The 11,424-nt window shown below is 39.7% G+C and overlaps 1 protein-coding gene across 5 annotated transcripts in view; it reads left to right on the top strand.

The window, feature by feature from the left end:
• Positions 1-504: 504 nt before the first annotated feature.
• EPC1 (enhancer of polycomb 1) overlaps positions 505-11,424 on the top strand; it is a 66,837-nt gene continuing 55,917 nt past the window's right edge. The window contains exons 1-3 of one of the 5 annotated variants that reach the window (XM_075746516.1): positions 505-669; positions 774-882; positions 1,416-1,519. The gene's annotated coding sequence lies outside the window, so the exon portion shown is untranslated. Of the gene's footprint in view, positions 670-773; positions 883-1,034; positions 1,329-1,415; positions 1,520-11,424 lie in introns of those variants that run through there. The other 4 variants (XM_075746515.1, XM_075746518.1, XM_075746519.1 and 1 more) reach the window with 4 other exon arrangements.

Genomic DNA, 11,424 nt, shown 5'->3' with positions numbered 1-11,424 from the left:
TGTTTACATGCGAGAGGCCTAAATTTCAGTTACTGCTGAGAATGCTCATTCCAGCGTCCTCTCTGCGCCTACACGCTCACTTAGGAGACTGTATTATCTTAGGGGGGTAATTTTATCTCGCACCGAACGCTGGAAGCGTTAGAATGTGCCCATCTTTTCAGAGCGCATTTACAGCAGGGACTACCTGACTCAGCTCACAAACTAGAGCCACAGCATCAAATTTCCCAACCCACTTAATTTGAAAGCCTGCCAAGATAGGTGAAATCCCTTATAAATATGTAAAGCAGGAAGTTCAAATTACAGAGTGATGTAAATTCCCAGTGATTGATGCCCTTTTAAAAAACAATAAAAATCCTCGAGAAAGTACTACGTTGGTAAATCTGCTTTACTACCCGTGATGTCTGGTGGGGCCGTACGGAGTTTAGATGATGTATTGTACTTTTCGTGCGGATTTTATTTTGGATTTCTACCACTTCCTGGAGGCCAGGGGGAGGCACAGTGGGAGGAACCAAAAAACTCGGTGCCACAGCCATTTTGTTTGTGGGCAGCATGGTAGAATTCTGTCAGTCAGTATGAGGAGGGGTTTTTAAAACAGTATTTATGGAAAAACTATTCCTGCCATAGGGGATGTATCTGTTGAATTTAGTGTTAATTTAGTTCTTTCGTAAGGTAGGTATTTATATTTGTTAGTAAATGGAGTATTTGTTGGGATTCAAGCCTCCCCACTTTCCAGGAATCAGGGATTTTGTTTCAGGCATGACTGGCTTTTTTAGATGCTGCGAGGTTGCAGAAGTGCGGCAGGGCTGGGGTGCAGCCTGCGGGCTCGCCCGATGCCGGGGGGAAGGCGAAGGGATGCGCTTATCGGCAGAAACTTGCTTCAGGGTGAGGAGTGGGGGCTGGGGCGGGGGGGAGGGAGGGAGGGAGGGAGGGAAGGAAAACGGCAAAGTCTCCGAATTATTTTCTCCAGCTGTCTTGCTTTATTAATTCTCAAGAGGTGGCTGCTCTCATTGAAGGGAGGGATGGAGGGGGGGTTGCGTGAAGCGAGCCGTAGTTTTGCAGTGTCACTGAAAACCAGCGCTAGACTTTGGTCCTGTGTGTTTCAAAGGCGGGTGTAAAATGGCACACTGCATTTTTCCAGGCGGCGGTAGCGGTAGCGGCGGCAGGGGGAGCGGGGGGGCGGCGGGGCCGCTGCCCGCGGAGCCCATCGAGCCGCCGCCGGCCCTGGCAAAGTTGTGACCCCGGCGGCGCCGGGCTCCCCCTCCCCGGCTCCCGGCCGCCCGCCGGCATCGCCCGCAGACCCTCGGGGAAACCGCCTCCGTCCTCACCCGGTGATCGTGGTGGGGGTGTGGAGGGGGGGCTGGAAGGAAGAAAAAAAAAAAAAAGTCTCACTTTTTGCATTTGCGAAATATTTTAAGGATGTTCGGGGAGCCCTTTGCAGCATGGAGGTGGCTGGTTGTAGGAGAGCGAGTATGCAGTCCATATTGTTACAGCCGTCTTGCAAGGACTGCCTTCTCCGAAGGTAAGTTTGTGATTTTAACCAAAAATATTCGTTGCTGTGGGTTTTTCTTTTTTTCGTGTGTGTGTGTGTTAGTGCTGTGGAGGGTTTTCGTTGTGTTGCTGAACAAAACGCAGCCTTGTATTTTTCTTAGCTTTGATCTCATGTGTATCCCACCCAGCGATGTCTCCTTAATATCGACAATTACTGAAGTCAGTTTGGCTTCCTCTTTAAAATTTTATATACACGAAGCTTAACAGCAACTTAGATTCAATTTAAGACTATAAGTACTCAGATATTTTCCAGATGGACTTGGTTTTGGTGGGGTTTTTTTGGTTTTGGATTTATTTTTGGGGGGTTGGGTTGTTTTTTGGTGGTTTTTTTTTTTTTTTTTTGGTTCTGGCTTTTTGTTTGGGGGGTTTCTTTTCCGAGTAATAAACGGATCCAGGACCAAATATGTGACGGTCTTTGTAAATATAACGCAGCTCTAATATATGAAGAAGCATATTATGTTGCTGCTATATGGTCTGGTCGTGGCTAAAAGAGTTTACAATGCCATTTGTGATGGCTCTTGATGGATTACTTTGGTCTAAACTACGGGGGGAAACTGCCCTTGGTGTGGTGAAGATGGAGATTGACATAAGAGGGCTTCTGTTAAGTTATGTCTCTTACTAAACAGTGACCTTTTTATTTGCAAATTAGCGCTCTTGTGGCAATTAGCTTAAAGCATTAGTTATATAAAGGTTCTTATTTCACCACACTTCATTTAGATGTCGCGGGGGTTTGGTGTGTTGGTTGGTTTTTTGGTTTGTGTTTTTTTTTTTGGGGGGGGAGTAGTTTGTTTGTTCTTTTTCCTCTAAGAAGGTACATTTGGGAGACATTTTGTAATTTTTGGCATTTTTCTAGGCGCATTTTTTTTTTTTCACACGGTGGGAGACCTTTTTTTGTTTTGCGTTGCTCTGTGCTGGTGGCGCTGTGGAGCTCCGAACAATTCGTGTCCCTGGCTGTAGCGGGGGAGGGGGAAAGGTGGGGCACGCTGTGAGCTATTGTATCTTTTTCCTTTTCTATCAAAAGTGACCGCAGATTACTTAAAAAGACGATTAAATTGTATCTCTGAAAAACTGAAGTGTTGTATGAACTATGGCCCAGAGCAGGCATGACCTCACCCTTTCCCTGGTTTGTGTAATGAAGCAGATTTTTTTTGATTTTTTTTTTTCAATCCTGTACCTAGAGACCGGTTTTCTTTAGTAATGAGATTTTTTTGCGGCCCCACTCCCAAAACGATTTTACAGTGGCTGCAGACGAAAGGTTTTTAAATGATTTTTACATACAATATGGAAGGCTTTGGTACACATTTATTGTGCAACTAGTCCATTGTTTGCTTGTTGGGAAGTTAAAGATTATATTCGCCGCTGGTCATTAAACCCTAAGGTCCCTCTTGCTCGTGTGTTTGCCTATGCAGATTTCTTGTTGAGTTTGGATTGTGTATGAAGGTGGGATTGTAAAGAAGGGAAAACCTACCGTAGTCCTTCAGGTTGTAAAAAGATTCACCTAAGGTGGGTGGGTTTTTTCTTTCCTGTTGCTAACTGGAGCATGCGTTTTACAGGTATTTATAAATAGACATATATTAATGTGTGTTGGTTTTCTTTTGTTACAACCTACAGATCGTGGTGCATGTGTTTTAGAAGGCTTTCTGCTAATATCCATATTAGGTGTTTAAGAAAACAGAAGTGATTAATGTTCTAAGAAGGTGGGTGGGAAGACGGTCAAGCCTATGATCAGAGCGTATATTGGAAAACTCAACAGGTTCAGGAATAAATTTAACACATTTTTAAAGAATCGTGTCTATTATTTTGGAGTTATATGAAGCTGACAGGTTTTTGAGATCTCTGCATCTATTTTACATTTCAATGTCTTCATTATTTTCAGAGAACAAATTTGACAAATACTGGACTGTTTGAAACATTCTCTACACTTCTTATGAGCATTTTAATCTTAAAAAATACATTTAGATTTTGTTTTTAAAGCAGGTTTGCTCATTAAGTTATGTAGTTTTATGGAAACTGATACACAATTGCAAGTAGCTCTCTAATTTATTTTTTTTAAGGAGGGTAAAATTTACTTCTGTTTTAGGTAAATATATCTTTTAACCTTCTTCCAGTTAGAGACATCTATATCTAAGAGAGAGCAGTCAGCTTTCATTATCTCTCCTCTGTCAGACAAGATCTGCTTTTATGGAGTCCTGCTGGCCTATGACAGTGCAATATGACCATGACATCTTCAGTGTCCTGGTACAACTCTTAGGTCTTGACGACAAGTGTCATGATATGGGATCTCTGAGAAAGTGTGGATTTTGAGCATCTTCCATCTCTGAGACTTGGTCACCAGGTCACAAGGTTGGCCTTTTGGGTTATGCAATGGAAGTAGAGCCAACTGTTGTTGAATCTATTACAGTGATTATAAATGTTAGAATCACTGGGTTACTTACATCTGAGTAATTCTGATATGACTTTCACTTTCTTCTTTACATCATGTAGACCAATGTTCAGTTTGCTCATCCATGGACAACAGTACTGAGCAAATGATAAACTACTAAAGGTAATTTCATGCTTCTGCTCCTCTTGTTATCCTGGGCTATGACAGTGATTTCTTGTGACTGCAGTGGCCACGTGCACGCAGGCCACGAAGGAACTGATTGCCAGTGATCTCGCTGCTCAGTGAAGTCAGCAAGAACATGAACACTGAAGAGAAACTTTCTCCATGCTTACTCTTCTTTCTCCCATTCATTTGGGGTTACTCTTTAACATGGGTTATGGTTTTGCAACTTTGCTGCATCTGATGAAAGTGTCTGTTCTCACCCCTGCCAAGAAGTTGTAAGGTGAGAGGAGTGAACTGCTGATGGTTTGCAATCTGGTGGTTTCCTCGCTTCTCTCCTACTTCCTTTTTGAGCCATTGTTGAAGATGAAATAGTTCCCTGCAGATGTTGCCAATTAAGAATAAGAATTGATTCAGATGTAGCATCCCCTCAAAGCTAAATAGCAACAATCTCCTGCATCTTCTGCAGAAATGCCTGGATGAGTTATTTCTGAGTGGTGGCTCTGTCTTGTGGGGTTGAGAAAACACACTCCTTCTGAAATGCTTGTCTGTGGAATACCAGGAGCTAAACCATTATTTTGTCTTTTTTTATTTTTCTTTGTGGGTTTCTTCATTTTGTCCTCTGTATGTCCCTCCCTTTCTAAGATGGCAAAATTATTATGTTTTTCTCCCAATACAGTTTCCATTTTGCCTAGAAACTCTATATGGACTCCACACACCTTTCAAAGATATTTGGCTCTCCTGGCTTAAAACTATTTGAAGCATCCTACTGTAAACCAAATAATCCTTTCCAAGATCTTAACTCATCCTGAGTGACTAAAATGTTCTGTGTGCCTTCATGATATTCCTCCTACCAATATTGCTGTTCTTACATGCTCAAGTAAGAGACACAGGGTGAAGATGGCTGTCTAAAATTGTCACAAAAGTGCAGATGTGTAGATCCCAGGCAGATTTAACCAGATCCAAAGTTAGCCAATAATACTGTGAATACAGTTCCCCAGATGTGTGCTGCTGATCTTAAAGAATATTGTTTGGGACTCTGTTCAAATAAAAGCTCTAACTCCTGCGTCACTCACTCTGATATCAGTGTTCTCTGTTTTCCAATGGGTGATAACATACCTCAGCCGCTGGGACTCCTGGCTCTTCCCTTTTGAGGGTTCTAAACTATTCATTGTTTCCTTGATTCAACACTCGACAAGATTTCAGGACTGGAGGGAAAAGGTATCTTGATGTTCTAAACCTTGTGACATAGAGTCTCATTTCTCACGTTTTTTATTTCATGATTTTATCTGTTGTACTCCCATCGTACATGTCAGCATCAAGTTATAGCAATGACTAATTTTTAAAAAACTTGCTTCAGGGGTCACCTGTTTCCCAGCTGTGAACAAAAGATGATATATTTCTTGCTTGTTTCAGATTCTTATATTCTAGAATATTAGGTTCTTCCACACCTCTTCCAGAGTAGTATTTGCATGGTTTTTCAGAGTTAAGAAATAATCTGTTCTACTAATAATATGCCAGATGAAACAGCTACAGCTAGCATATTCTCCCACATTTTAGCATTCTTCATATTTTTTCTCTTTTATCAAATAGCTCAAGAAGTTAATTCATGTTGTAGTGAAGAGGTCAAAATCCTTGAGACAATCCTAGATTTTAAATGCTTTAGTAAATAGGGGTGGGGGGGCAACATATGAGTACTTTGAAACAATTTCTCTGGCTTGCTGTTGTGAGCCATGAAGTATGCCTTGGACACATATGACCACCTACTGGTGGCTTCAGCTCCGATGGGCTTCTTTAGATCTTAGCTAAGTCATGTTTGCAGTATATTGTGTTACCACTGGACTGTCCTTTGGTGTTCTCTTGCTCCGGGGGCCAATACTACAAATTTCCTTAATCGGATGTTTTGTTCATATAAATTCCCTACTGATAGTAGCTAGAGCCTAAAATTGGTGGTCAGAATTTGACCCTTAAAGTAGGTATTGCAGTGCTTAAAAAGAAAATACATTTGCTAAAAATTATTCTTTCTGCTTATGTGTCTGTATAAACAACAGAGATGGGAATTGCCAAGTAACAAGTGCTAGTCTTCACTAATTGTGCAGGGGGTTGAGATGCTGTTACGGAGGTCCCAGCTGGTAAATGGGAAGTCGCTCAGAGGCATACAATACCATATAATAGAAAACAATAGTTGCAGACACCAATGTCTATTGGTTTGAGCACCAGTAAAAATAGCAAGAGCTCTAAAAGCTAGGGCTTCTGCAGTCTGTGGGAATCCAAACCTGAGGAAATGGTTTCAAATGGTGGGACCCTGACTCTCCATCTTCTGTTGTTCTGGACCACTTTGGAGCAAAAAATGCTAGGGAAAGGGAAAAGGAGTAGTTAGATTTTTACAATGTGTTGACCACTGGGATTCCCAGAGGAAGAGAGAAAGAGGTGGGCTGGATCTCATCCCTGCTCCCAGGGCTACTTCATGGATTTTTCTCAATGTTTAAAGGTAAAGCGCAGGAAGCCCCAGGAACAGCAAGCAGTACCAAGGACTTGTTTCTCCCAGAGCAGTCCTCTTTTTGTCAGGTTCCATTCTGGTTTTTCTCTGGGACCTGTGCTCACAAGTGTATGGTTAGATATCTAGGTAATGAGCTTGTAAGGTGGTAAGTGTAAGGAACTCATGCTTCAATGGATTAACAGTAAGCTATGCTTCTGAGTAAATTGGAATCACTGCATCGTAAACACTTAATGTAGAACTTGCTTCACCTGACTTCAGAGGGGTAGTGTCAAATCTGTAATCCTAGTCATTGAAAAGAACTAGGTCAAGTAAATTACATCTTTAAAAAAACAAACAAGAAGACCCCAACAAAAAACCCTCCACATCTTGGTTTTCTGCTGCAATATGAACCATATTTTAAACTTCACTGATTATCCTGATCAGATCTCCATCTGCCTAGCATGACTAACACAGATGTGAATGTCCTCACTAAATCCCATGCCCCTGTGTTTGCTTGTACTGATTTGTGCATGATTTATGTAATGAAAAGTTAGCTCTTAATCTTCTCTCCCCTTCAGAGCTTTAAGAAACTTGCTAAATGGAAGCAAGACCTCCCTGGCCTCACAGGTGTGTGAATCTTGAATATTCATTGACACAAATAAGAGAGAGTTTTCCTCATTTGTTCAAACAGGCTAAAAAAACCAGGTGACTTGAATCTGGGCCTTTTAGTATTATAGGCATCCCTTAGGTCCTTTATCAGTTTACTAGGAATCTTGGTGCTGCCATAACCTGATGACAAAAAGGACAATTTCTTCAAAGAGTCCTTTTACCTGACATATTTTCATCTGTAATGCCAGGTACAGACAGGGCATGTTACCTAGATGAATTGGTTCAGAGAGGTTTTTTACTTAAGAAAATTTAAAATTTAATTTCAAATGTTACAATGCAGAGCAATTACATTATTTCTGATGGTCTTAAAGGTATCCATACAAGACAGAATATGTTGATGCCTTTAGACAATGTGATTGTGTATTCGCAATTCAAGAAAGTGCCACAATCAGCATCTTTTAAGGAGAAGCCATGCTGCATAACAGAGGGGAAAAACCTTACATCTGATGACTCCACATACGTGTTCTGGTTGGCCCATATCCATTTATAATCACATACCAAATGAAGATTCCATAAGAAAGTATTCTGACTTCTTTGTCCTGTGAATCAATTTCAAAGCTAAAAATTGGGTATCGCAGGAATCTGTGGCACTTGGAAGCTCTAGTCAAGCAGACTTTCAGATGAGCTACTTTAATGTAAGAAACTGTTTTCCTTCCTGTCTACTGTGTTCTGCCTTGATTTTTTTTTTTTTTAATTAGGTCTTGTCCTTTTGTGCTAACACTCTTCTTGAGTTGCTTACAAATCAGATGAAGTTCAGCAGAGTTGGCACTTGTGTCCAGTACCTGGCTTGTCCACAGGCCCCTGTGTCTGTTGTCTTCTCTGGGACAGATCACCAGAGTCCCAGACAACAGTAAAACTAACACGTTTATTAAATAAGAGAATGAGAATGGAGTGTCTGTATCAGTGAGGGGGTGAAAGCCTTAACTGCTCATACTCTAAATGATTTGAGAAAACTACTTTCCTCTTGGTTGTGTTTCTCAGGATGCCTTTATACTAGATGTGGGGATTTCACCGGGGGAGGAGAAGAAAATGTCAATGATATCACATCAGCTTGGGTCTTCTGAGCCCATCTATGTTAGATAAACAGAGAAAATAACCTAATATGATTTCTCCGTCTGTCTCCTCCAGGTAACTTCATATTTCCATCTAAAGCAAAACGTTTTCCCTGAGAGGGAAAATCTCTCATCTGCCCAACTCTCACAAGTTTTGTGCATTCTCTAAATCTTGAAAGACCCCTGAAAAATGTATTTTCTTCAAGTTAGCCCTATGGGAGTTTTCCATTTTTATGCCTCTGATGTTAGTATTTTAAAAAAATAAAAATCAAACCACTCAGATCAGTTTTGTATTCAGATCTAGCCTCCTCTGCTGGATATATATATATATATTCAAACTTAATTAGCTCTCTTCACTAAAAAAGTGTTATTAATTTAGAGCTTTCTGAAGTGTGTATATGTGTTGGTTATAAATATGATAATGATTAATTTGTATCCCAGAAGACAAATAATATCTCCATAACATTCTATCTTATGTTTTATTTAGAAGTATAAATCAAACTACATTGTGTAAAGGAATCCACATCTGAAAGATTTTTTTTTTGTATTCTTGCAAACTTACAACATCAGACTCTTGAAATCCAAAAGCTGAGTTACTTGTGGTTTTTTTTTCCTTTCATTGGAGAAATCTATTTATCTCAAATAAAGATAGTATATATGAAGCCCGTATGAAGTACTTAATAACACAATCCTGTTAATTTGGTCTGGAATTCATGAGTTGAATAGGTAGATCCCACTACCGTTAAAAAAAAAAAAAAAGCTTGACCCCCAGCACTCCCAATCTAAACATGCCTCTTCATTCCAAGATGAAAGTGTATTTTCCTGCACCAAAAGACTTCTGAAGCCTAGCTTATTCCTATCTAGGTATAAATCAATGTTTTCCTGAATTGCCGGAAGCAAGCAGATATACTACTTTCATTCTGATTCAGAAACTGCGATTTAAAGCATTTGATAATATAGAGAGGATATGAGACTAGAAATTCACATTATTTAACATCAGCAATAGAATTCTGAAGTTCTGCAAATACTTGATCATACTGTACAGAAGCTCTGAAGTGCTTGAAACAATTTTCATAGATTGACTTGGAAGACAGAAATCTTATCTTGGGAGGGTAAGGTAATACAGTAAATTACTTCAAAAACAAAATTTAAAAAGAGCATATGAGCTTACCTGGATTGAATTTGCTATATATTCGCACATACATAGAGCCACGCAATTAACAGTACAGCAGTAAACGGTCTAGTGATGCAAAGGCACGTAGCTTGTCCCCAGTATACTACTCCTTTATCCCAGGTTAGCATGTGGCAGCCTGAGGTTTACGTGGTGGTATGGGGTGTGTGTTTGTGGTGGGGTTGTTTGGTTTTTTTGTCTTAATGGTCATCTGAAGGATTCAGGACAGCGTGCATCACTGTGCCTACCAGCACACCTATGTACAACCATGATTTCTCTACATCTGTTCTATACCTTTAGCCTGTCACCTTACCCTATGCAGAATATCAAAGCAAGCTATACTCAGCTCTTTGATTAATGAATTAGCAGTTGTGTTGGCAAGAGCAGGTGGGGCTTTTTTATTTTGGTTTGGGGTGTTTTGTTTGTTTGTTTGCTTTTTTTGTTTGTTTTTTTTTTTGCAAGCCTAATCCTTTTCATTTCCAGCAATAAAAGGATGAGATTTTTGCCCTTCTACTGGTCCTTCTGCTGGAAATATGTAATCACATGATTAACTTCACTTGACTCAGAAATTATTCATGTATTATAAACCAATGTTTGCAGAAGTCCATGGCTAAGTAAGAGGTGGCTAGCCTGTCTGCCCAGCTTGGATTTTATTTACCATAATGTTTTAGAGTAATTAGTATGAAAGAAGAATAAATTGTGATTTAAATATTATTATTGTTTCATGTTTCAGAATACAAAATGTTTTGATAAAAGTTTCAAAAAACAGACATTTCTGGATTTTTTTTGTCTCCCTTTTTCTTTTTTTTTAACTTTGCAAAAAGGTTACATTTTAAAACTTTGTCTATCTTAGTCCTTGTTCCACAAAACAATCTTTTAGGATTGAGTTTCTGGAGAATATGACTAAAGCAAGAATTCAAGGTGTGTCTAGCATGGTATTTTGGAGGGAATATATATTATGGAATGGAAGAGTAAAGGAGAAACTCCAAAATTGTGTATCTCTTAACTGTTGCAATTCTTAAGATAACTATTCTGTATCCAATAAAACTTAAACAGGGAAAGATATCTTTCAATACAGAAGAGTCTCAGCATAAATTTTGTCTCTTTACTGCTGCTATATCTAACAGAGTAACTGCTTCCGCTATTAAGTGTTTTCCCTACATGCATAAAAACTTAAGTCTCCTGAAGAAGCCATATAAAGGAAGATAATTCCTTTCTGACAGTACAAAAAAGTGCCACAAACCTTTTTGTGTTTTCAGATCATTTCAGGCAAGAGAATGGTAAAACGGGCTCTATCTGTACAGGTGATGTTGGGACAAATGCTGAGTCTGTAAAATAATAACTGGGAGTCATTAGTTCCTCTTGCAGTCTTTCTGCTTGTCCTACAGAGGCAACTGCCTCCACCATCTTTAAGAGCTAAGCTGTAGTTGCAGAAGTAAAAATGTGGCAATAGCTTTTGCTGCTCCTCTTAAGCTTTGTTTCTTCTCAGTAAAAGACTTGCTGGCTAGTGTCCTTTCCTCCTCCTTTGGATATAGCTCAGTGGCAGAACACCTGTCAGGTTCAGACAGTTTCCCTGAGGATGCTGGACTTGACTTTTGAGTATGTGTGGCTGACAACATATTCCCCAAATAAGATTACACCATTAAATTGGCATCTAATGTCTTTCACTCATGTGGAAAAATGTTGCCTGTTACATATGTACTTGAAACTGTAAAACCCCACCTGTACGCAGTGGTATGTAGTCAGTCTGAAAGAAAATAAGAAATCCTTCATTTATAGACTAGTTCAGACACTGGTCTTGTAGACAAAGGTTTTCAAATACTGCATGTGACTGTATTACTGTTTTGGGTGCATATGAAATTGCATATACAGTTGTAGAATTTTCAAATCCTTTTTGCACGTTTTATCATTCCAGACTACTGTATTCTGTAGCCTTCACAAACTGGATCATGGGAAGGAAAAG

This window comes from Balearica regulorum, chromosome 2 (assembly GCF_011004875.1).
Source record: "Balearica regulorum gibbericeps isolate bBalReg1 chromosome 2, bBalReg1.pri, whole genome shotgun sequence".
In the NCBI taxonomy this organism is placed as follows: Eukaryota; Metazoa; Chordata; class Aves; order Gruiformes; family Gruidae; genus Balearica; species Balearica regulorum.
The sequence above is the reverse complement of the archived record's forward strand: the minus strand, read 5'-3'. Positions and strand labels throughout refer to the sequence as shown.